Here is a 21,685-nt window from a genome sequence, read left to right as displayed (position 1 = left end):
CATGTTCCGCCAACGGCAGCAGATTGACCCAATTGTCTTGGTGGTCATTTACAAAACAACGCAAGTAACATTCTACCACCGCATTAATCCTTTTGGTCTGCCCAGCAATCTGTGGGTGATAGGCTGAAGACAATCGCAGTTGTACACCCACAAGCCCTAAAAATGCTTTCCAGAATTTTGACACGAATACGGACCCCCTGTCACTCACGACCTTCCACGGAGAGTCGTGTAGTCTGAAGATGTGATGTACAAACAAGGGCGCCAGTTTCTGTGCCGATGGCATTCCTTCGCACGGAACGAGATGAACTTGCTTAAAGAAGAGATCCATGATCACCCACAGAACCGTATTTCCCTGGCTAGATGGGAGGTCGGTTATGAAATCCATCCCAATCACCCACCAGGGTGCCTCTGGGGTCTCTAGGGGCTTTAGCAATCCCGGAGGCTTCCCCATCAAGCGCTTGCTTGTCGCACACACAGAACAAGATTTAATGAACACATCGATGTCCTGGCGCATCCCTGGCCACCAGAACTGCCTTCTTACTAGGTGAAAGGATTTCATGAACCCGAAATGCCCCCCCCCCATTTTGGAACTGTGGCTCCATTCCAATACCTCTAGCCGCAGTTCCATGGGGACGTAGTGTTTGTCCTTATGGGTACCATTCTCGTCCGTCGCCTGGGACGGGAGAGAATCTCCCCCCCGCTCCCGCCAAAGAGCCTCCCCCCACCTCCTCTTGACGGCTTCGGGGAGGTTCTCCGGTACTGCCCAGAATCGGGAGACAGCAGCATCCGACTTTTGAGAGGAGACTGGAAATGGCTCCTCAGCCCTGTTCTCCAGCTCTTGCTGAGAGGATTCCCCCCCTCCCCAGAGACTGTATTCGGAAGATCCCCGGGGGCCGCCGGGGGTGAGGAGGCAGGAGCGGCTTCCTCTCGAGAGGGATTTGGGGTCGACCCTTCCACCGCAGCGCGAGTTTGGACTCTGGTCAGAACTCCTGTGCTATTTCCTTCTGGAGTCAAACCCAGGTGTTCCCGTGTAAAGAGAGAACCCACCGGCCGCTCAAACTTACATTCATATTGCGGCATTCTGGATAGCCCGTCGGCAAGGCAGTTTTCCTTCCCGGGCATGTGTTTAATGGTGAAACGAAACTTGGAGAAAAAGTCCGCCCAGCGCAGCTGTTTGGTGGACAGCTTTCACTGACCCAAAATAGCCTCAAGATTCCAATGGTCCATCCAGACCTCAAAAGGTTCGACCGCCCCCTCCCAGTTGAGCTCAGGCCCAGAGAATTTCTTGGAAAAATATGCACAGGGTTTAAGCCTCCCTCGGTCATCTCTCTGAAGGAGAGCACCTCCCATCTCCTTCTCCGAGGTGTCTACCTGAAGGGTGAATGGCTTAGAACAATCTGGGTGAGCCAGCACGGGCTCGGAGGTAAAGCGTTCCTTAAGAGTCTCAAAAGCCACCTGACACCAGACAGTCCAAGGCACCTGGTACTGTGCAAAAGTGGCCTCTTGCCCTTTCCCTTTGGTTTTAAGCAAATCGGTGATTAACTTTGTAACATTTCAACTATTTAATTTTTTTTTACTAATAGTAGATCAACTTCACACAACCATAACTGTTTTTTAAAAAGTTTTGTTTTACATGTCAACTTTTTAAAGAGTGGTCAACAATCATAACTTTTTTTCAGTTTTTTGTTTTAAGTGTAAACTTTTTAACCAGGAGACATTATCATGGGCTGCCAGCTCCGAACACCTGCTGCTCTAGGTGGCTGAGGCGCTCCTCTAGCTGGTCAACTGAAGAGAGGGGGGAGGAAAGATTGATCAATAGAAGGAAAGGGTTGGTCAGCAACACCGGGGGAAGCATGGCTTTTCCAAAAAGGAAATAAAAGGGGGAGGAAGATCTTGGTCCCCGACCCACCCTTGCCCAGCACTCATTAAACTTACAGGAGCACTGTGACTGTGAGTGTTCCTCCACTGCCTGGACCCAATTCAGGAACACTCCAGAGTCAGACTCTCCCCTCGCCAGCGAGGGCAATTCGGCAGGAACTGGAAAAGACCAAAAACAACGATCTTCATCCAAGTGCCCTCTGTTTGGAAGAGGTCCCTCCCCCCAAGACTCATGCGTATCCCATGGGTGGCACAACACAAGGTGGGTTTTGCAAGGGTCCCCAACGATCCTGTCCCTGGATCATGGACCAGAACAGCCGGTACCACGATCGGCTCTGGGGCTCGGCCTGGAGGAGCCGCCGCTGTTGATGCTAGGCAAATACAAGTGGGGAAAATCTAAGGTGTGTCTGCCGCACAAAATATGCTTTCTTAATAGCACCACAGGTTAGAGTTGTGGACATTTCTCTCTGTCTTTCTGTCACGCCTGGCTAGGTATGCATTAAAGGTCTGCCGGAGGCTTGTGCCACCCCTCATAACGATGGCTTGCACCAGGCAGGGCAACACAGCCTGGTATTCCTTGAGTATGATTAATGGAGCTGCACGCTTCACTCGCCTTCACACTCATAGTGTTCCATCGAATGATACACCGGTGGTTCTGGTGTGATGATGGTGGTGCTGCTTTCTGGCAGAAAAAGATAAAGTTGGGCTGGTTTTAGTAGGAATACGAGGAGATCTCCAGTCACTTCCAGGAGGTTGGCAAGCCCCCCCCCCATCTGGGCTCTTGAAGGAATGCTTGAATGCAGGAAGAGCTGGTGTATGGAGCCTGGTGTTTCTTGAGTGTGTGTGTCTTTCTCTCCTCGAATTAATTCCTTACTAAGAAGCATAAATCTACACTGATGAGGGGATGACACTTTGCACATGCTCTGAGGCATGCTCTTTTCATTATAAATTATGATGGCTCTAGCATAGAAAGTAGCTTTTTTTAAAAATGTGGTGTTGGAGGAGAGTGTCACAGATAACTTGGACTGCCAAACGGGGGGGAAAACCAACATCAGTGGGTTATCATGGATCAAACTGACCCTAGCAGCTAAAACAGAGGCATAAAATGTGAAAAATCCCCAATTAGTAGAATGCATGCCCCAGTCAAGTGAATGGGAGGGAGTAGCACAAGATCCGGCCATTTATTAATGGTGGCAGGTTTTGCATTGGATTTGCCACTCTATAGATGTGCAGCATGTTCCCCAGCGGAAATCTCAGTACTCCAGGGGAAGGTGCCAGCCAGCCAGTGGGGTGGGGGGGGAACACTAGCACAAGAGGGCTTTTTCAAACAGCGTATACAAAAAGGTTCCTCCTCTCTTTGGGTGAATCTTTGTGAATGTTATTTGGATGCCCTGTGCTCACTTCCTTTTGAAAATCCAGATATTTGAAAATATGTGGAGTAGGGATGGTAGAAGCAGCATGATAAACTTGCAGTGGTCAGATAGTCCCCCCCTGTACATTCAAGTTCCATACTGTGGTTTCTTTCTTTCTTTCTTTCTTTCTTTCTTTCTTTCTTTCTTTCTTTCTTTCTTTCTTTCTTTCTTTCTTTCTTTCTTCTGAGAAAGAAAAATTGGAGGAATATTGCAGAATGACTGTCCCATTTGCTTGGCCATGTGGAAGCCCATAGGGATCTTATAGAGGTGCTGTTTGTGAGTTCCATCCAGTCCACCCATGGACAACGCATGGTTAAACTGTGGAACTCCCTACCCCAGGATGTGGTGATGGCTGCCAACTTGGAAGGCTTGAAGAGGGGAGTAAACAACATGTTCATTGGGGAGAGGGCTATCCATGGCTACTAGCATTTAGAGAGCGTACGCGAACAACGTACCTGTCCACTCAGCTTCGGGGCCGTTGGGGGGGTTGTGGGGGTGCCCCGCCAGTTCCCAGTGCTGGTTCATCATTTGGAAGACGGCAGGCATCCTTTGTCCGAGCTGCGGCGGGCGGCGGAGGGAGGCATAGAAGTTGTCGCACAGTAGCCTGTACTTGTTGAGACACTCTCTCACGGACCTCCTCCTGTAGCCAAAGCCTTCGAGGCCGACGGCAATCTCCCTAAACACCCGCAGGACAAAATCCCTGGGGTACCTCAGCACCCTGAATGCAAGATCACACATCTCGAGGTAGCGGAGGAGGAGGCGCAGCTCTTCTTTGCACCACCTTCGCAAAGCAATTTTCCCCGAGTGAGCCCGATGCCTGGGGGCTCATGGGAGCAGCAGGGCGGGGCATGGGGTGTGGCACTGGCACACGTGAATGTGTTTGTAATGGCGTTATTGCAATGGGCAGATCATGGGGGGAACCCCTTCCGGGCCCCATAACTTCACCCCCCTGCCCCAATCATCACCAAACATGGGGGTTCTTGCAAGAAGGGTCCCCTCAAGGTAAGCTGAAATTTTGGGACCTTTACCTCCAAAAATGCAACCCCTGGAGCCACGGAAAGCCGTGGCTGTGCTGTGAATGGAAAAAATATGCACATTAAGGATGGGGGGAACCCCTTCCGGGCCCGATAATTTTGGGCCCCCTGCCCCAATTGTCACCAAACTTTAGTGAAGGGCCCCCTCAAGCCACGCTGAAATTTTGGGACCTCTACATCCAAAAATGCCCCCCCTGGGGTCCTAATCAGCTCTCTTACCCATTGCTTCCATCGGAGCTGACACGGGGAAAGTCAGTCCGAGGGGGCGTGGGAGCGATTTGCATGGGCTGGCAAAGTATGATGGTTATAATACAGAGGTACAAGGTTTATAAAGCTTTTGGTTATAATTTCTTTTTATTTCGAGGCGCTTATATGGCTGTCCTTATTTTAGTTTCCAAGCACCCAACACACATGCTCGAAATAAAAGTTTGCGGGTGACTTTTAGTCAGAAGTTGGCCGGCACTCAGGGCTATGCTGGTTCTACTAGGGCTCGAGATGGAGGGTGCGCTCCTGGGTGGCGTGTCCATACAGCCACCCGAGGAGGACGTGTGCCTCTTATCAGCAGGTTCTGTCTTTCTGCTGACTGCTCTAGGCTTGCCCAGGTTTTGGGCATGCCATCCAGGTAGGGATAAAATATGGGGAGGAGCCCTGTGCTCTGGAGGGGGATCAAGCTCAAGGTCCCCCTCCTTTTAACCTGAGGTCTCCCCGCCAATGGGGGAACTTCTCCCTTATTTGTACAAAGATAGAAAGAACACCCTTAAACATCAGAAAATAAATACACGGACATGTTTGCATGGAGGGTCTCGTTTTCAAAGAGACAGAGCTGATTTCTAAGTATCCTGGCTCTGCCACAGAGGGGCTGGTGTATGCAAATTGCTGGTTCCTAAGCATGCTGGGATAATTGTACCTTTAAGTGTTCAGGGTGGTGCTCAAAGTGCTGCTTTGTGACTTGACAGGTAGGAGAGATAAGAGAGACTTGTTTAAAAACCTGCTGTGGAGCAGGATGTTTGGGGGAGATGTGGGGGGCAACCATATTCTGCAAAGGGGTCCTGCCGAAGGCTCCGGTGTCTGCAAGCTCCATGCTACATTCCGACCCAGCCAACTGGCATGGGTCCAAGGGAGCGGGATGACCGTCCGACACCTCGGCAATCCCCAGGCAAATGAGTCCCACATTTGTAGAAAAGCTCCAGGGACTCCTCCTGATGGCCCACCAATGTTCTCTCAGGCTGTACAAAAGCCTGCTGAAAAATCTCCCACCCTAATTTTTCCCAGGGGTTTGGCCAATAACAACCCCTCCTATGAAGGTTAAAGAATAGAAACATGAAAATAATAAATGCATATAAAGAGAAGCATCGTAAATAATCACACACACACACACACACTGTCAAGGAGGTCCGGCCTGCCCTCCAGCAAACCGGTTCCTTCTTGGGTCAAAAGTTGCCAAATGTTTCCCTAAGGAAACCCAAACTTCCCACGGGGCTTCAGGATTCCCCCTAAAGCACAATGTAGGTAGATTCTACTACCGGCTCTCAATTCCAAAAGGCTGGCTTTCCCAGGGATGAGCTGAGAGCTACTCTTCCCCAGCCAGTTTCCCAAAAGTCAAAACAAGCAAAAACCGTCCCTGCAGAGTAGAGCTTCTGCCAGGGGAGGCTTATTGCCACAAAACACTAGGGTAGGTGGTTTCTCACACACACACACACTCAGGCACTTGAATTTAGCCCTGAGACCCAAAAAAGGTTTCTCAGACTTCAATATAAAGTCTATAAGTTTATTTAATAAAATGTGCTCGTTACAGAAAGGAAATTATTTGTGAGAGCAAAATAGCATGAAAACAAGAAAGTCTAACAATTGTTAACTACACAGTAATTCCTAAGCAGATAGGCGAGGCTTTGCAAGAGGTTGTAAAGACAAAAGGACTTGTAGCCAAGTCGTTACCAGATTTCCAATTGTAAGGATTGTTCCCATCTTGCCCCTTCTCCCTGGGGCAAAGTGATGCAGCATGAGGCCATGTCAGCATGTCCCCAAAACTCCATAAAAACTATATCAGAAGAAGTTTATTCTTATACCTTCCGAATTCGTCAGCTGGTGATCAAGCAGCCAATGAATTCCTCAGGAAAACAACAAACCAATTTCATATATGTCATGTCACTAGCCAACTCTTTGAAGACAAGGGATAAATTGCATTCCTGCAGTAAATGCAAATCATCAGGAGACCCCAAGAGTCAGCGAGGGCTAAGGTGTGACAGGATGTATCACCTTGGAGACAGATGGGCCATCAGTGAGCAAGCTTCAAAGGGAAGGGGGTTTGAGAGAGTTCCTTCCCCCCGCTCTCACAGATTACAAACAGAGCTTTGAAATGCATTTGCTAGGGGTAACTAGGCCGCAGCCTGAATTAAGGTTTGAGCCAATGTTGTGCAGTATTGTAGCAAAAGGAAATGCAGGGTGTATTTCCTTTACACACACATATTCACAACTAGATACACACAGGCATGCCTTCAAGGGTATGCTAGCTAAGCCGGTCAAAAATGCAAATTCGGTCCGATCTGTGCTAGAGTCCAATGCAAAAGGGGAAATTCCAACCCCACCTGCTCCTTATGCATAGCTTGTGCGCCTCTGTCCCTTTCCATGGTTTGCAAACTCCCAAGGTCATGTCACGTCACGGGTTGCTTAGCACGGCTTTGCAAACTCCGAGTCCAAATGGTCTATTAATTTGTATTCGTTCCAATGGGCAGATCATGGGGGAACCCTTCCGGGCCCCATAACTCGGGCCCCCCTGTCCCAATTGTCACCAAATGGTCTATTAATTTGTATTCATTCCAATGGGCAGATCATGGGGGAACCCTTCCAGGCCCCATAACTCGGGCCCCCCTGCCCCAATTGTCACCAAACTTGGGGGTTCTTGCAAGAAGGGTCCGCTGAAGCTATGCTGAAAGTTTGGGACCTCTACCTCCAAACATGCCCCCCCCTGGAGCTGCGAAAATCTACAAAAGTGTTTTTAGTGGCTTTAAATGGCCGAATGTATTCGCGAACTCCGACCTTGGCGCTGAATTGCATGGATCCTAATCAGGGGGAGTTTGGACTTCAGCATTTCCCGAATAAAAATGGGCCAAATTTTGCCAAATCCGAATTTTACCCAAAAAAAATTCAACAGCCCTAGTGACGCCTAGTGACTACAGGAGAATTATACGACTTTAAGCTTGATAATGAGGAAATTGAAATAGTTCAAGACTTTCTATTCTTTGGCTCCACCATCAACCAAAAGGGAGACTGCAGTCAAGAAATCAGAAGGAGATTGAGACTGGGAAGGGCAGACATGAAGGAGCTAGAAAAGATTTTGAAGTGTAAGGATGTGTCACTGGCCACTAAGACTAAATTAATTCATGCCATCGTATTCCCTTTTACCATGTATGGGTGTGAAAGCTGGACAGTGAAGAAAGCTGATAGGAAGAAAATAGATTCCTTTGAAATGTGGTGTTGGAGGAGAGTGTTATGGATTCTGTGGACTGCCAAAAAAAAAAAAAATCAGTGGGTTATAGAGCAAATCAAGCCTGAACTGACCCTAGAAGCTAAAATGACTAAACTGAGGCTATCGAATTTTGGTCACGTCATGAGACGACAGGAGTCACTGGAAAAAACAGTCATGCTAGGAAAAGTTGAGGGCAGCAGGAAAAGAGGAAGACCCAACAAGAGATGGATTGACTCAATAAAGGAAGCAACAACCCTCAATTTGCAAGATCTGAGCAAGGCTGTCAAAGATAGGACATTTTGGAGGACTTTCATTCATAGGATCGCCATGAGTCGGAAGCAACTTGACAGCACTTAACACACACACAATGATGCCTCTGCTCCCATATTGGATATGAGCTGCCCACTACCCGAATAGTTCCCCATCAGCTAAAGGGCAAGGCCCCAACTCTGGGGCTGTAACTGCCAATTTACTTTGCCCCCAGACAACTCTAGGCCTGACATTGTCCACAGCCTGAAATTCTCCCCATAGCAGAGTCATGCAGGGGCCACTTACTCTGCAAATTCCCCTTGTGTAAAACCCAATACTTGATCAAGGCAGAACACTACCAAGCTGTACTGGGAGCACCATAGCCATATAACTGTTTTAAATGGTGAGCCAAGTATCCCAAGTACTTTCTAGTGGCCATTTTTTAAAAAATTCTCCCCCATTATCTGTCTTTGTCCTTAATATCCTTCAGGCTTCCTAAACAACAAGGAAAAAGAGGGCTCCACCAACTCCCCCCACCCTGATTTCAACTTTGCAGCAGGTAGGAGGTGGTTACCCAGAGGGACTTGAAGCTGCCATAACTTAGTAAGCAAATTAGCCGGCAAGAAGGCCAAGATCAGTATCACAGAAACTGCTGGGTGTGACGAACAAAGAGTAACAACTCATTCCTGAGTATTTCAGTGGCCAGGGACACAGCATGGCCAAGGAGTTGTCATGGCGCCTCCAAAGCCGTTCCCCAACTGCTGAAAGGCTTAAAAAAGACTTTTAATTTTTTTCTCTTTAAAGTGGGGCATTTTCCCCATTGAAAACCTTATGAGTGAATCATGTGGAAGCAGGGTTGCCAACCTCCAGGTACTTTGCAAAACAAAGAAACAGTACCCAAATATAGCAATGCACACAAATTGTATTAATATATAAACAAAAGTGCTGTACAAAAGCACAAACATGAAAAGACAGACTAACAAAACAACAAACATCTACAGGCAAGAGAAATGTATCATCAGGGAAACTAACAAGTGTAACCCTGGTGCCTCAATCCTAACAGTTGGTACAAACTCTCAGTACAGCAATGCAAAATAAATAAGCATCAGCAGAAATACCATGTAACTACATGAAAGAGCATATATATACAAATTCCTTTGGCACAATAGCAACAAGGCAAGGAAAGTTTTTTTGCGCGTGGGATTCAAGGCACGGAATTCAACGGGACGCGTTGTCTAGATTGTTTTGGCACGTTTCGCCATGGGCTTCCTCAGCCGCATAGTAATGGAAAATCATAAATAACACTCCATAGTAGGCAAATGTCATAGGACCTCAGAAGATTCAGATCTGAATATAGCAGCCGATCTGCGTACTATGGAGTGTTATTTATGATTTTCCATTACTATGCAGCTGAAGAAGCCCATGGCGAAACATGTCAAAAAGATATAGACAACGCGTTCCGTTAAAGAACATCAGAGTCCAATGATCAAAGCAGCCATTTTCTCCACGTGAACTGATCTCTTTCAACTGGAGATCAGTTGTAAAAGCAGGAGATCTCTAGCCACCACCTGGAGGTTGACAACCCTAATTACAATGGGGGGGAGGACCCAGGGAATTTTGAGAATTATTCTTTACTGCCCACCTGAGGAAGAGAACTGTGCTGAAGGGCTCCTCGACGCTCAAAAGTCTGGTGCAAGAGTTCAAAGGAAGGATAGGGCCTCAGAAAGCAAAAATGTTCTATTTACTGTTCCCCCCCCCCCCGCCACACACACACACACACACACGGAGACAGAGAACCCTGCTGAAGCACTGCTATGGTTGCCAACTCTGGTTTGGGAAATACCTGGAGATTCTAGGGGAGGGACCTAATTAGTATATAACATCATAGAGTCTACCCTCCTAAGCAGTCATTTTCTCCAGGGAAACTGCTCTCTGGCATCCACAGATGACTGTAATTCCAGGAGGTTGGCAACCTTAGCCTCCTCCCACCCTCAACTGTGACAGCCTAAAATGCTAAAAGCCACAGTAAACAGGGGAGCAGTGTTGTTTTAAGTGTTGTTGTTTACCTTTAAAGCCCTACATGGCTTGGGACTGGGGTATCTGATGGACGATCTGGTCCCATATGTTCTTGCCCTGGAATTAAGATTACATGGAGAGGCCCTCTTGACTGTCCAATCAATCAAAGAAGGCGTTGAGGGGGGAAATTGAATCAAGGAACCAACTGGAGAAGTGAGGTGGACAAGGAGGGAGGTAGTTCTGAAAAGATCTGACTAGGGGGTACCAAAGCCTTAACTACAATCACACAGCATGCTCACTCCCCCTGCCTTTCACAAAAAAACACATTACACCCCATTCACAGGCACAGCAAACCATCCAGTACAATACAGTTATGCCTAAATGTATGCGAACCACTCATAGAAACCAGTAATCCTGCAAGAGGTCCTTCCTGCTCCAGCCACAGCAAAATGGCTGCATGTAACAGGGTGGAACTAAGTAAACCACCTGTTACCCTCTCCTTATTGGTTGACAAATGTGAATCTGAACTAATAGCATCCCGTGTCTCTTTTAATGTAAATGGGGCAGGGCAAATCGATGCAAGGTATTATCTGCAGCGAATGTCTCTTGTGAAGAAAAAAGACAGCTCTTTACCTGTGAGCTCTGTGAGATTTGAAGTTTGGTGGGGGGGGGGGTTTCTCAAAAGGGTGGTGCTGGGATTTCCTGTTCTGCCCCATGGCTGTTGGCCTGTGGGGTTCTGCAGGGTTTGATCTTATACCCCATGCTATTTAATATCTATGTGAAGCCACTGGGAGAGGTCCCCAGAAGGTTTGGGCTCTGGGGTCATCAATATGTGGATGATATTCCACTTTACCGTTCTTCCCCACCTAATTCTGAGGATGCTGTCAATGTTCTTTTTTTTTATTTATTTTCTTTTTTAAAAAATTAAGGGATACAGGAAAGGAAAAAGGGAAAGGGGCAAATATTGATATTGTAAAAACAGTACAGTATTATAAAATGCTTTCTGAGTAGAATAAGGTTATAAAATGCTTCTTGTTTGTTATTCTTACTTCTTGGTAATCATTTATATTTTAAAAATTCTTATTCTTGTTTAACAGTTATTTAAGGTAAAGAGTATACAACAGGGTATTACGGTATTTTAGCATATATTGTTTATGTTAATTGGATTTCATATATGTATAGAAAGAAGACCACTTTTCCTGAAATTGCTCAGGAGATTCACTGAGTTTGGGATTTAAATCGTCAGTCATTTTAGCCATTGCTGCATATTCCAGTAGTTTTTCTTTCCAATCGTCAATTTCAGGTGTGTGGGGTTGTTTCCATGTTCTTGCTAAGATTATCCTAGCAGCTGTTGTAGCATATTTAAAAACGTCATGCAATTTTTGAGGTAAATTTGGCGGTATTATACTGAGTAAGTAAAATTTTGGATCAAACGTAAACTTCATATCTAACATCAATTGTAATTCACGATGAACTTTTTTCCAGTATAGTTGTAATTTTGGACACGTCCACCAAACATGAAAATAAGAACCGTCTGATTCTTGACATTTCCAACATGCACCTTTTTTCCCTGGATTTGTCATTTGGGAAAGTATATTGGGAGTCAGGTACCATCTGTAGAAAGTCTTATACCAATTTTCTTTCCCTTCTTGGGAAACAGTATATTTCAATTCGGAGGAGCAAAGTTTTTCCCATGAGTTCATATTAATCATTTCTCCGAAATTTTGCATCCACTTTATCATGTTTGTTTTCACTTGTTCTTCTTCTGTATCATATTTCAAAAGAAGTTTGTATATTTTTCCCAGTATGTGTGAGTCATTTTTAGATATTAACTGCTCGAATTCGGTGAGTTCACGGAATGGTTGTGGATATAAGCAGTCTTTCTTCAAATTGGATCTCAGTTGTAAAAAGGTTAGCCAATTCAGCTTTTGGAATTTTTCTTGAAATTTAGTCATATCTTTAATTTCTCCCGTAGGCTCTATCATGTCATTGTAGGTGAAATGAACTCCAGGTTTTAGTTTAACATTATCGTGATATGCTTCAGTTGGTGACATTAAAGATGGTGGAGAAGGACTTATTCTCTTTTTATATCTTTTCCAGACTTTCAGTAACGCTGTTTTGACATCGCAATCTTCTTGTGCTTTATCTTTTTGAATTTTTGTTTTAGGGTCCCACAGAACTTTATGAAAACCCTGTCCCAAATCCGCCCGTTCTAAAATAACATGTCGACTGTTAGGTTGTTTTATCCATTCAGTTGTCCAAGATAGACAGGCTGCATGATAGTATAGTTTGATATTGGGCATTGCCAGCCCTCCTCTTTTCTTTTCATCTTGGAGAACTTTGAATCTTACTCTCGGTTTTTTCCCGTTCCAAACAAAATGATTGATTTGTTTTTGCCAGTTCTCTAATGTCCTTTCGGGGATATCTATCGGCAAAAATTGAAATAAAAAGTTTAGTCTAGGAAGAATATTCATCTTTATCGTCGATATCCTTCCTAACCATGAAATGTTCATCTTTGACCATAGAGTCAGATCTTTTTCTATTTCACCCCAAGTTTTCAAGTAGTTTGTACTTAAAAGTGTATTGTTTCGGGAGGATATGTTGACACCCAGATATCTCACTGATTCTTTAGCGATCCGACAACCAGTAATGTCTTCGATAAGCTTGTCTTCATCTGCGGTTAGATTAAAAGTCAATATTTTTGTCTTTGTTTTATTGAGTTTGTACCCTGAGTATTTTGCATATTCGGTAAGATGATTGTAAACATATGGGAGTGTTTGCTCAGGGTTCTGACAAATTAAAACAACGTCATCTGCATAACTTTTGATTTTGTGTTCTTCATTTCCTACTATTAGACCTTTAACTTTTGGATCATTTCTTATGTAGTTTGAAAAGACCTCCATTGATAAGTCGAATAAAAATGGAGAGAGAGGACAGCCTTGTCTGGTTCCTTTTGTAATATTTAGTTCTGTGGACAGCTGACCGTTAATCAGAAGGCGAGCTCTTTGCACCGAATATATCGTATTAAAAACTTTGAGTAAAGTTTCTCCACAATCCATTTGTTGTAATGTTTTGCTAATAAAATGCCAGGAAACATTATCAAAAGCTTTTTCTGCATCTAAAAAGATCATAGCTGTTTTTATTGATTTTGACTTTGCATATTTTATTGTGCTAAGAACCAGTCTCACATTGTCTCTCATAAGTCTTTTAGGAATGAAGCCTGTTTGGTCTGGGTGTACCAAGTTTCCGATATGTTTTTGAAGTCTTTTGGTAATTATAGAAACAAAAATTTTGTAGTCAATATTCAGTAATGATATTGGCCTATAGGCTTGGGGAAGAGATTGGTCTGCAGCTTCTTTTGGGATTAGTGAAATATGTGCTTCTTGCCATGACGGAGGGATCGTCCCGTATTCTATTACATCGTTATAAAGAGAGAGTAAAACCGGAGTTAGCTGATGTTCCAACAATTTATAGTAATGAGGTGTTAGACCATCTGGTCCGGGTGCCTTGTCTGATTTTAGATTATTAATAGCATCTACAATTTCTTGGGTTGTTATCTTCTGATTAAGTATCTCTTGTTCATCTAGTGTGAGTTTGGGTAGCTGTGCGTCCACTAAGTAAGTGGAAAGTCCTTGTTCTCGCAAATCATCCTTCGAATAAAGTTGCTTGTAATATTCCAAAAATATTTTTTCAATTTCATCTTGTTTGTTATATATTATCCCATCAGCTTTGGCGCCAATTATCTTCCTTTTCTTCTCTTGTTGTCGAAGTTGGTTGGCTAAAAAACGACCTGGCTTGTTTGCTCTTTCAAAAAACCTCTGCTTGGCATATTTGACTTTTATTCTGATTTCTTCTGTTTTTAACAGGTCTATTTGGTGCTTGGTCATCTTAATATCATGTAGAGTGGCTTTGTCTGACTTGATCTGGACTTTCTTTTCGAGTTTTCTTAATTGATCTTGTAGTTCTTTAAATTTCTTCTGTCTCTCTTTTTTTGTTTTGGAATTCAAAGCGATCATTTTCCCTCTTATAAAAGCTTTACTGGTGTCCCATATGACAAGATCAGACATATCTTCTGTTTTGTTTAAGATGAAAAATTCTTTCAGATCATGTTTGCATTGTTCAAGTATTTGCTTATTCCGGAATAATTGATCGTTCATCCGCCATCTTCTGATCCCTGCTTTACCTCTTATTAAAGTCAATTCGATTGGATTATGGTCTGACAGTATCCTGGGTGCTATAAATATCTTCTCAACATTTGTTATCATTGATCTAGAAGTCCAACACATGTCAATTCTTGAGTGTGAATCATGACGATTTGAATAGAAAGTGTAGTCTTTTGTTTTTGGATTTTTCATTCTCCATATATCAGCTAGGTCAAATTCTTTCATTAATTTGAAGACACTCTTCGGCAACTTCCCAGATGTGCTGCTGTGAGTCTTATCAATCTTGGGGTTCACAACTGCATTAAAGTCTCCTATAATTATAATTTCTCCTTGATGGTATTCTAAGAGGTTCTTAAACAGTGTTTCATAGAAGGTTTCTTTGGCAGCATTCGGAGCGTAAATGTGTACTATTGTGAAGCAAATTCCATCTGATCCAAAAAGGATTAAGATCTGATAGCGTCCGTCTGAGTCTGCTATATGGGTTTTTACCGTCAGAACTTTCTCGTTGATATAAGTTACAAGGCCTCTCTTCTTCACCTTCGCCGATGCCAAATATGGGGTTCCAAGATGGTTTATATGTAGAATTTTTTCATGATTTTTCTTTATGTGGGTTTCTTGGAGACAGATGATATCTTTCTTTTGCTTTTTTAAGCTGTGGAAGACTCTTTTTCTTTTGTTGGGAGAGTTAAGACCATTGATATTTAATGATGTTATCTGCAAATGATTCATGGTAAGATTGCGATTCGATTCTATAAAGCGGCTGCTTGATTTAGTTTGTCTCCTTCGGAAGTCTTCTTGTTTTTTCTGAGTTCTCGTTTCTCAAGCGGTTGTTTTTTCCCCTTCTGAGTCGGTTGGAGTTTGCTAGGGCCTTCTCCTGGAGAATCTTCAGAGTCTTTTGAAGCTGTGTCTCCTTGAGTTTTTAGTTCTTCAAGTAAGTCTTTTGCTTGAAGTTGATTGTGAATTAACCTCTTCCCTTGCGGCAGAGAAATCTCTAGTGAATATGGAATAAGCCAACGGAACCTAATTTGTCGCTTATCCAGTTCTTGCTTCAGATCGTTATACTCTTTCCTTTTTGTTAGGACACTTCTCGGAAGATCAGTTAAGATCTGTATTGAGTTCCCCTCCCAGATTAGTGGATCGTCTCTTTGTGTCTTTAACAAGAGGTCTCTGGTCCTTTTGTGCACAAATCTCACTAGTATATCTCTTGGTTTCTTGTACTTGGTGGCGTAAAATGAATTAATTCTGTAGCAAAATTCCAGGAGAGTGTCGTCTTCATCAAATTCGTAGTTATCATGGAGAAGTGTTCTGATATCTGATTCTAGGCTTTCTTTCCCGAAATGTTCAGGAATCCCGCGAAATTTAATGTTATCTCGAAGCTTCACTTCATGAGCACCCGTTTTGGTAGAGAGATCTTGAATTATTTTTGATTGTTCCAGAAGTTCTGTGGTATGATGTGTTACAGATGTCTCAATTTCGTCTTGCTTCTGTTTGATTTTGACAATTTCTTGGGAGTTGAGTTCAAGTTTCTCTTCGACCTTGGAAATACTTTGAAGGACCTTTTGTTCAGAATCTTGAATTGACTTCTGTAAGGAGGTTTTCAAATCCAGTATCATCTCCTGTGTGCGTAGAAAAAAATCTTGACTTTCTTTTGCCATGACAACACTTTTACTTTTTTTTTCTTGTATAGTCTCTGATGTGGGTTTAAATTTTGCAACGTCAACCTCTTGTTCTTCTTCTTCGGAGACTACGAATTCTTCTAAGAATTTTTTTTGTTGTTTTCCTTTCAGCTTCTGAGACTGTCGGTGTGCAAAACTTGTAAATCTCTTCCTCATAATAGCTGGGGGAAAAAAGAACCACCTGGAATTGTCAATTCAAGTTGTACACACAAAAGGTTGTGGTAATCTGACCACTTCCACCCCCACAGAATCTGAAAATCTAATATAATTAATATAATTATGTCTTACAGTTCATTGGTTTACCACATTAATATATTGGGTCGGTCTCAGTGTTAATTCATATAGTTTCAAAGGTAAAACTGATTGTATTGCATATCAATATTAAAATTGTGTAGATATCGTCAGAATAAATTGTTTTGGAAATTGATATGTATGAGTCAAATAAGTAAGAAAAACCAGTGTCTTTGCCTTATGTTAAGTGGGGATGGACAGAACGGGGTTGGTTGCAGTTTGTTCAGTATCCACAGGAGGGCAGCAAAGCGTTCATTAATTCCAATGTTCTGAAATAGTACTTGGGAGTGAGTAATGGGCTAGATGAGGACGAAGAAGCTGAAACTTAATCCTGACAAGACAGGTTCTCTGGGTTAGTCGAAAGGCAGACCAGGGATTTGAAATCTCTCCTGTGCTGGTTTGGGGTTATACTATACTCAAAAAGCCAGGTTCACAGTTTGGGAGTGCTACCTGACCCCGTGGTCATCGTAGAAAACCAGGTGGCTGTGGTGGTTTGGAGGGCTTTTGCCTCCTTCAGCTGGTGTGTTAGCTGCATCTGTTCCTGGTTCAGTCAGATATAGCCACAATGATCCATGACTTAGTTACATCTAGACTGGGCCATTACTCTACTTAGGGCCACCCTTGAAGAGCGTTCAGAAGCTGCAGCTAGTGCAGAATGCTGTGGCTAGACTGCTGGTCACGGCAACTATTGGGAGCTTGTGACCCTGGAACAACCTCCGCAGGGAGGTGCGCTTGACCCCCTCACTTTTGATCTTTCAGAGGCAATTGAAGATAGTTTTGATTAAGTTTGATTAAACTTATTTTACTGCCCCAGATCCTCCTGCCCCACCTTTTCCCCTCTGTCTTTATCTCCTGGTGTTGGCCGTCGCTGCCTAGACTTGTTGCAATATGACTGAAGGCGGGGCCTCTGCAGATATACTTTAATGTAATCAGAGTTAACTAGCATTCAACTTTCTAAGGCAGACACATCCTTTTTGCCCGGCTGTGTGTAAACCAGTGTGTGCAAAGAGGGTATGCTAAGCGGGGAGAGAAGCTGGTGCAAGAGACTAAGAAGGGGTAAGTGTGCATATTTTTGCTTGAGGATGTTGGATTCTTGACCTTTTGAGGGGGTCTTTTTGTTCAAAGTTTGTTTTTGGCTCTTGCTGTGTGTGCTGACTTGGTAGGAGAAACTTGTGTTACTGGAAGTGAGTCATCTGATTCAACCTCGTTTTTTCCTGAAGGTTGGGGAAGGGGGTTAATCAGAATGTAGTTTGGAATTTGTAAAGTTTGTTTTTTCTCATTTGTTCATTTGATCATGCCATTGAGGCTAGGGCTGTCTACCTGGAGAAGCATAGAGAGATAAGAGGTACGTGAATTAAACTTTCAGGGACCGGACAGACCTGCCCCACTCCTGTGATCACAATTCTTCTGCCGTCATGGAGACTGACAATCTTCAAATAGCCTGAGGAGCAGGGAAATTATCTCTTAGAAGGGAACCCTTCTTTGGATGTTGAACCAATGTCCTCTTCTATCAAAGATATCCCTTTGCGGTTTTAAGCACTCAAAGTTCTTTCTCCAGTACCCTTCCTTTAAGAAAAACAAATTCACTTCACCACCGGTGGGAGGTTTTGGGGGCAGAGCCTGAGGAGAGCAGGGTTTGGAGAGTAGAGGGACTTCAATGCCATAGAGTCCAATTGCCAAAGCAGCCATTTTCTCCAGGTGAACTGATCTCTGTCAGCTGGAGATCAGTTGTAATAGCAGGACATCTCCAGCTAATACCTGGAGGTTGGCAACCCTTAGAATCAGAGAATCCTTTGTTGTTTGCCAAGATGGAAGTTAAAAATTTGGGTTGAGTGTCTGCATAGTAAGGACAATGGGTGAGATAGTTTCCATATAATCCCTCCCACAGGGGCAAGTCCTTGCAGATTTTGAAATCTCCCGTACAGAATTGCAGATGGCAAGATATGGAATCTTGCAAGAGAGAAGCCTCTGCGTTGCTGCAGGGCTTGCAGAGCAAAGAAATATGGGACTAGTTGACGTCCTTGCAAAAAGATTCCCAGGCTAAGGGAGGGATCAAGTTTTATTTGCAGCACTATTAAGAGTTTGGTGTTCAATCTCCAGAAGTCTACATTTTATCATTTGGAATGCATCTGTAGCTGAGAGCAAGAGAAGTAAATCGAAAGGTAAACCAACCAATCTCATTTTTTCCTCAATATTAAATAGCCAATTAGAAAATTTAAAACCTGCAAGCATTTGGTAAGTAAGACTGTGGATGGATCAGAATTATAATGTAGACAAAGCCACTATTTTATGGTTATAGGCCAAGCACTAGTTACAAGTAATCTTTGACCAGTTTCCAAACAGAGAGCTGCGTAAGGTACACAGGCATTCCCAAAATTTTGCAAAGAAATTTGGATTGAATGTGTTCTAAAGAGGAATCGAATGCAGCAATCTATATTGGGATTATGTGTGTGCATATCGATAAACCCGAACTGAAAATAAACCTGAAATTAGCCATTTTAGTAAATTTCCAGTTTAGGTTTACTGAATGCACAAACCTGGGGAGAAAGCTGAAGCCGAATAGGCAATTCCAAAAAAGCCAAATATTAGGGGTTTTTTGGGTCCTGGGGGGGGGTCATTTTTGGAGGTAGAGCCCCCAAATTCACAGCATAGCTTGAAGGGACTCTCCTTGCATGACCCCTGAAGTTTGGTGAAGATTAGGACAGGGAGTCTGATTTTATGGGGTCCAGAAAGTGCTGCCCCCTCCTCCATAGACAACCATTGCAAACTTTGCAATGCTTGCCTATGGAGGAGGAGGAGCGACCCCCTCTGAACCCCATAATATTGGACCGCTGACCCAATCTTCACCAAATCTGGGGTTTTTGCAAGGACAGTCCCTTCAAGCTATGCTGTGAATTTGGGGGCTCTGCCTCCAAAAATGACCCCCCCCCATGGGCTGAACTTTTTCAGGAAACTGGAAAATAAGCCGATTGCCCATAATTTTTTTTTTTTTTTGCACAGCCTTAATTGGGATACCAAAAAGTAATTGTGAGCTTACTTTTGGCATTAAAAATCTTCAGTGCAGCAGGTTCATATTAGGGCTTTCGAGAAAACAAATCGGTGAAATTTGGGTTCGGGTTTATTGGCCATTTTTTTCCCTGGCAAAACCTGAATTTCCTATACCGGTAAAGGTAGGAATTCGGCTTTAAATTCGGGTTTCTTGAAAAATCTGGCCATTTAAACTTTATGGGGGCTTTTCGCGGCTTTCTGCGGCTCCTGGGGGGGCATTTTTGCAGGTAGAGGTCCATCCAGCTATGGTTGAAAGGAATATTGAACTCTCAGGGGCTTTTTCCTTTGATATTCCTAGATAAATTCCAAGCAAATTGGCTGAGGACTGTTGGCAAAACAATTATTACCCTGGGTTTATCCCCTCAGGCACTCCTGAAAAGTGGGTACGATCGTGGGAAAGACATTATTCATCAGAGAGTTGAAGAAATTGAGTGCCAAGGAGACCTTTCCAGAGTCCCAAATTTTAAATACCAGCCGAGTATAAAATACATGGTCACTCTGGCAGCCTACCTAACCAAAATTGAAGGCCATTTACTCTGGCAAGATGCGCAGCACTTCCTTCTGCTGTGTTGGAAGGGAGATTAAAAAAGATCCCATTCTCAGAAAGATTATGTTCATGCTCGTTGGAGGAGGTGGAAACAACTGAGCATATTATTCTGAGATGTCCACATCACAAGGAGGCCAGATTAAAGTATTTTCAGCCTGTGTTTGAATGCTTTCTGGGCGAACCCGATGAAATTAAATTGGAAAACTTACTGTCTGATAAAAATTCCTGGGCATCCAGACAAGCTGCTAAATTTTGCCTCGGGATATGTAAGACTCGGGGAACAGCAGTAAAACCGCTGTAAAGCTGTAGACTGTTATTCATCTGTTGAATTGAATCATTGTTTTAAATCTGGAAGTTTTGTTAAATCTTGTGATAACTTTTGTTATACTGGTCAAATACCGCAATAAATTGTATGATTATGAGTCCCATATTTTTAGGGGAGCTAGAAGGGGCCCCTCTTACGAACCTCCAAGTTTGATAAAGATTGGATCAGGGGTCCTGAGTTATGGGGTCTGGAAGGGATCACCCCCATCCTCCTCCATTTAAAAGCACTGGCAAAGTGGCTGTGTTTAGATGCTTTAGTGTGATCTTCGCAATGTCTCTCAATGGAGAAGCCAGGCTTTAAACGGTGGGAAGGTTAGCCCTGTGCCTCCATAGAGATACAATGTATCCAGGCTTTTTCAGTAATGGCACATTTGGCTTTGCCAATCTCCTGGATATTGTGGACTTAGTAAACCCGAACCCAAATTTTACCGAATTTGCATTTATTCAATATTCTTTCAGTTTGGTTTTTACCGAATCAACAGCCCTACTTCATATTGGTTCCCTCTGTTATAGCAAAAGTGTATAATAGCAGCAATGGTCCCTTTAGTTATATTTATTACCAACTTACGATGTGTAGTCCAGATGTCGTATTGAAAATGTACTCCTAAATACTTAAAATGTTTGACCTGTTCTATCCTATTGCCATTGAGTACCCACCTAAGAGGTTTCCATATCCTTGAGAATACCAAAATTTTAGATTTCTCGTAGTTCAGTTCAAGTCTGTTAGTTGCACAGTACTCAAAGCATCTATCCAATAGATATTTTAAACCAGTGGTTCCCAACTTTTTTTTGGCAATGCCCCACCTAAGCATCTCTAAAATCCTGATGCCCCCCCAGTGACATTGTCATCTGCTGACTGCCATGTACATTCTGATTTTAATTTTAAAAATGTGTATGTCACAATATATATTTATATACTGTATAAGAGGCCCCTAGAACCATAAGAAATGGAAAAAATTCACTGTTAACAACTCATTCTCGAATTGCCCCCCTTAAAAATCAAATTGCCCCCCTGTGGGGTGTATGCCCCACGTTGGAAACCACTGTTTTAAACCAATGCGCGAGAAGGACAAAAGTACATATCTCATAGTTTCTAAGCCAGGCTAAACTGCTGTACTTTGCTTTTTATTTTAATGCTATGAGTTTGGCAGATTCTTCAGGAGTTTTTAGAATAATGCTTGAGGGTTCGTCCAGACAGACACCTTCATGTGATGATAAGCAGCACCTGTTTAAGCCACTTATTGTATGATGGTTGATACATAATTTTGAGACATACAGAACATCAAGGTTGCACATCAAGGTATGAGACTTGCCTTTTCAGACCTGCAGCCTTTTGGCTTTTTTTTTTTTTTTAACTGTGCCAGGGATTAGTAAATTACTGTCATTTTCCAGATGAGTTTTCGGAGAGGTTCCTCTAGTTTCAGGATTTTATGTTTGTTCCCTGCCAAGGTGGCACTCTATTATTGTAGGTCTAAAATGGATCAGAAAGGCAGGGATAAAAAAAGTCACAGACATCGAATTCTGGCTGAATTCACTTGGAACCTGGGGGTTGTTTAAAGGACAGGCACCAGCAGCTCTGTT

The sequence above is a fragment of the Euleptes europaea genome, chromosome 5, assembly GCF_029931775.1.
Source record: "Euleptes europaea isolate rEulEur1 chromosome 5, rEulEur1.hap1, whole genome shotgun sequence".
Classification (NCBI taxonomy): domain Eukaryota; kingdom Metazoa; phylum Chordata; class Lepidosauria; order Squamata; family Sphaerodactylidae; genus Euleptes; species Euleptes europaea.
This window is presented reverse-complemented; position numbering follows the sequence as displayed.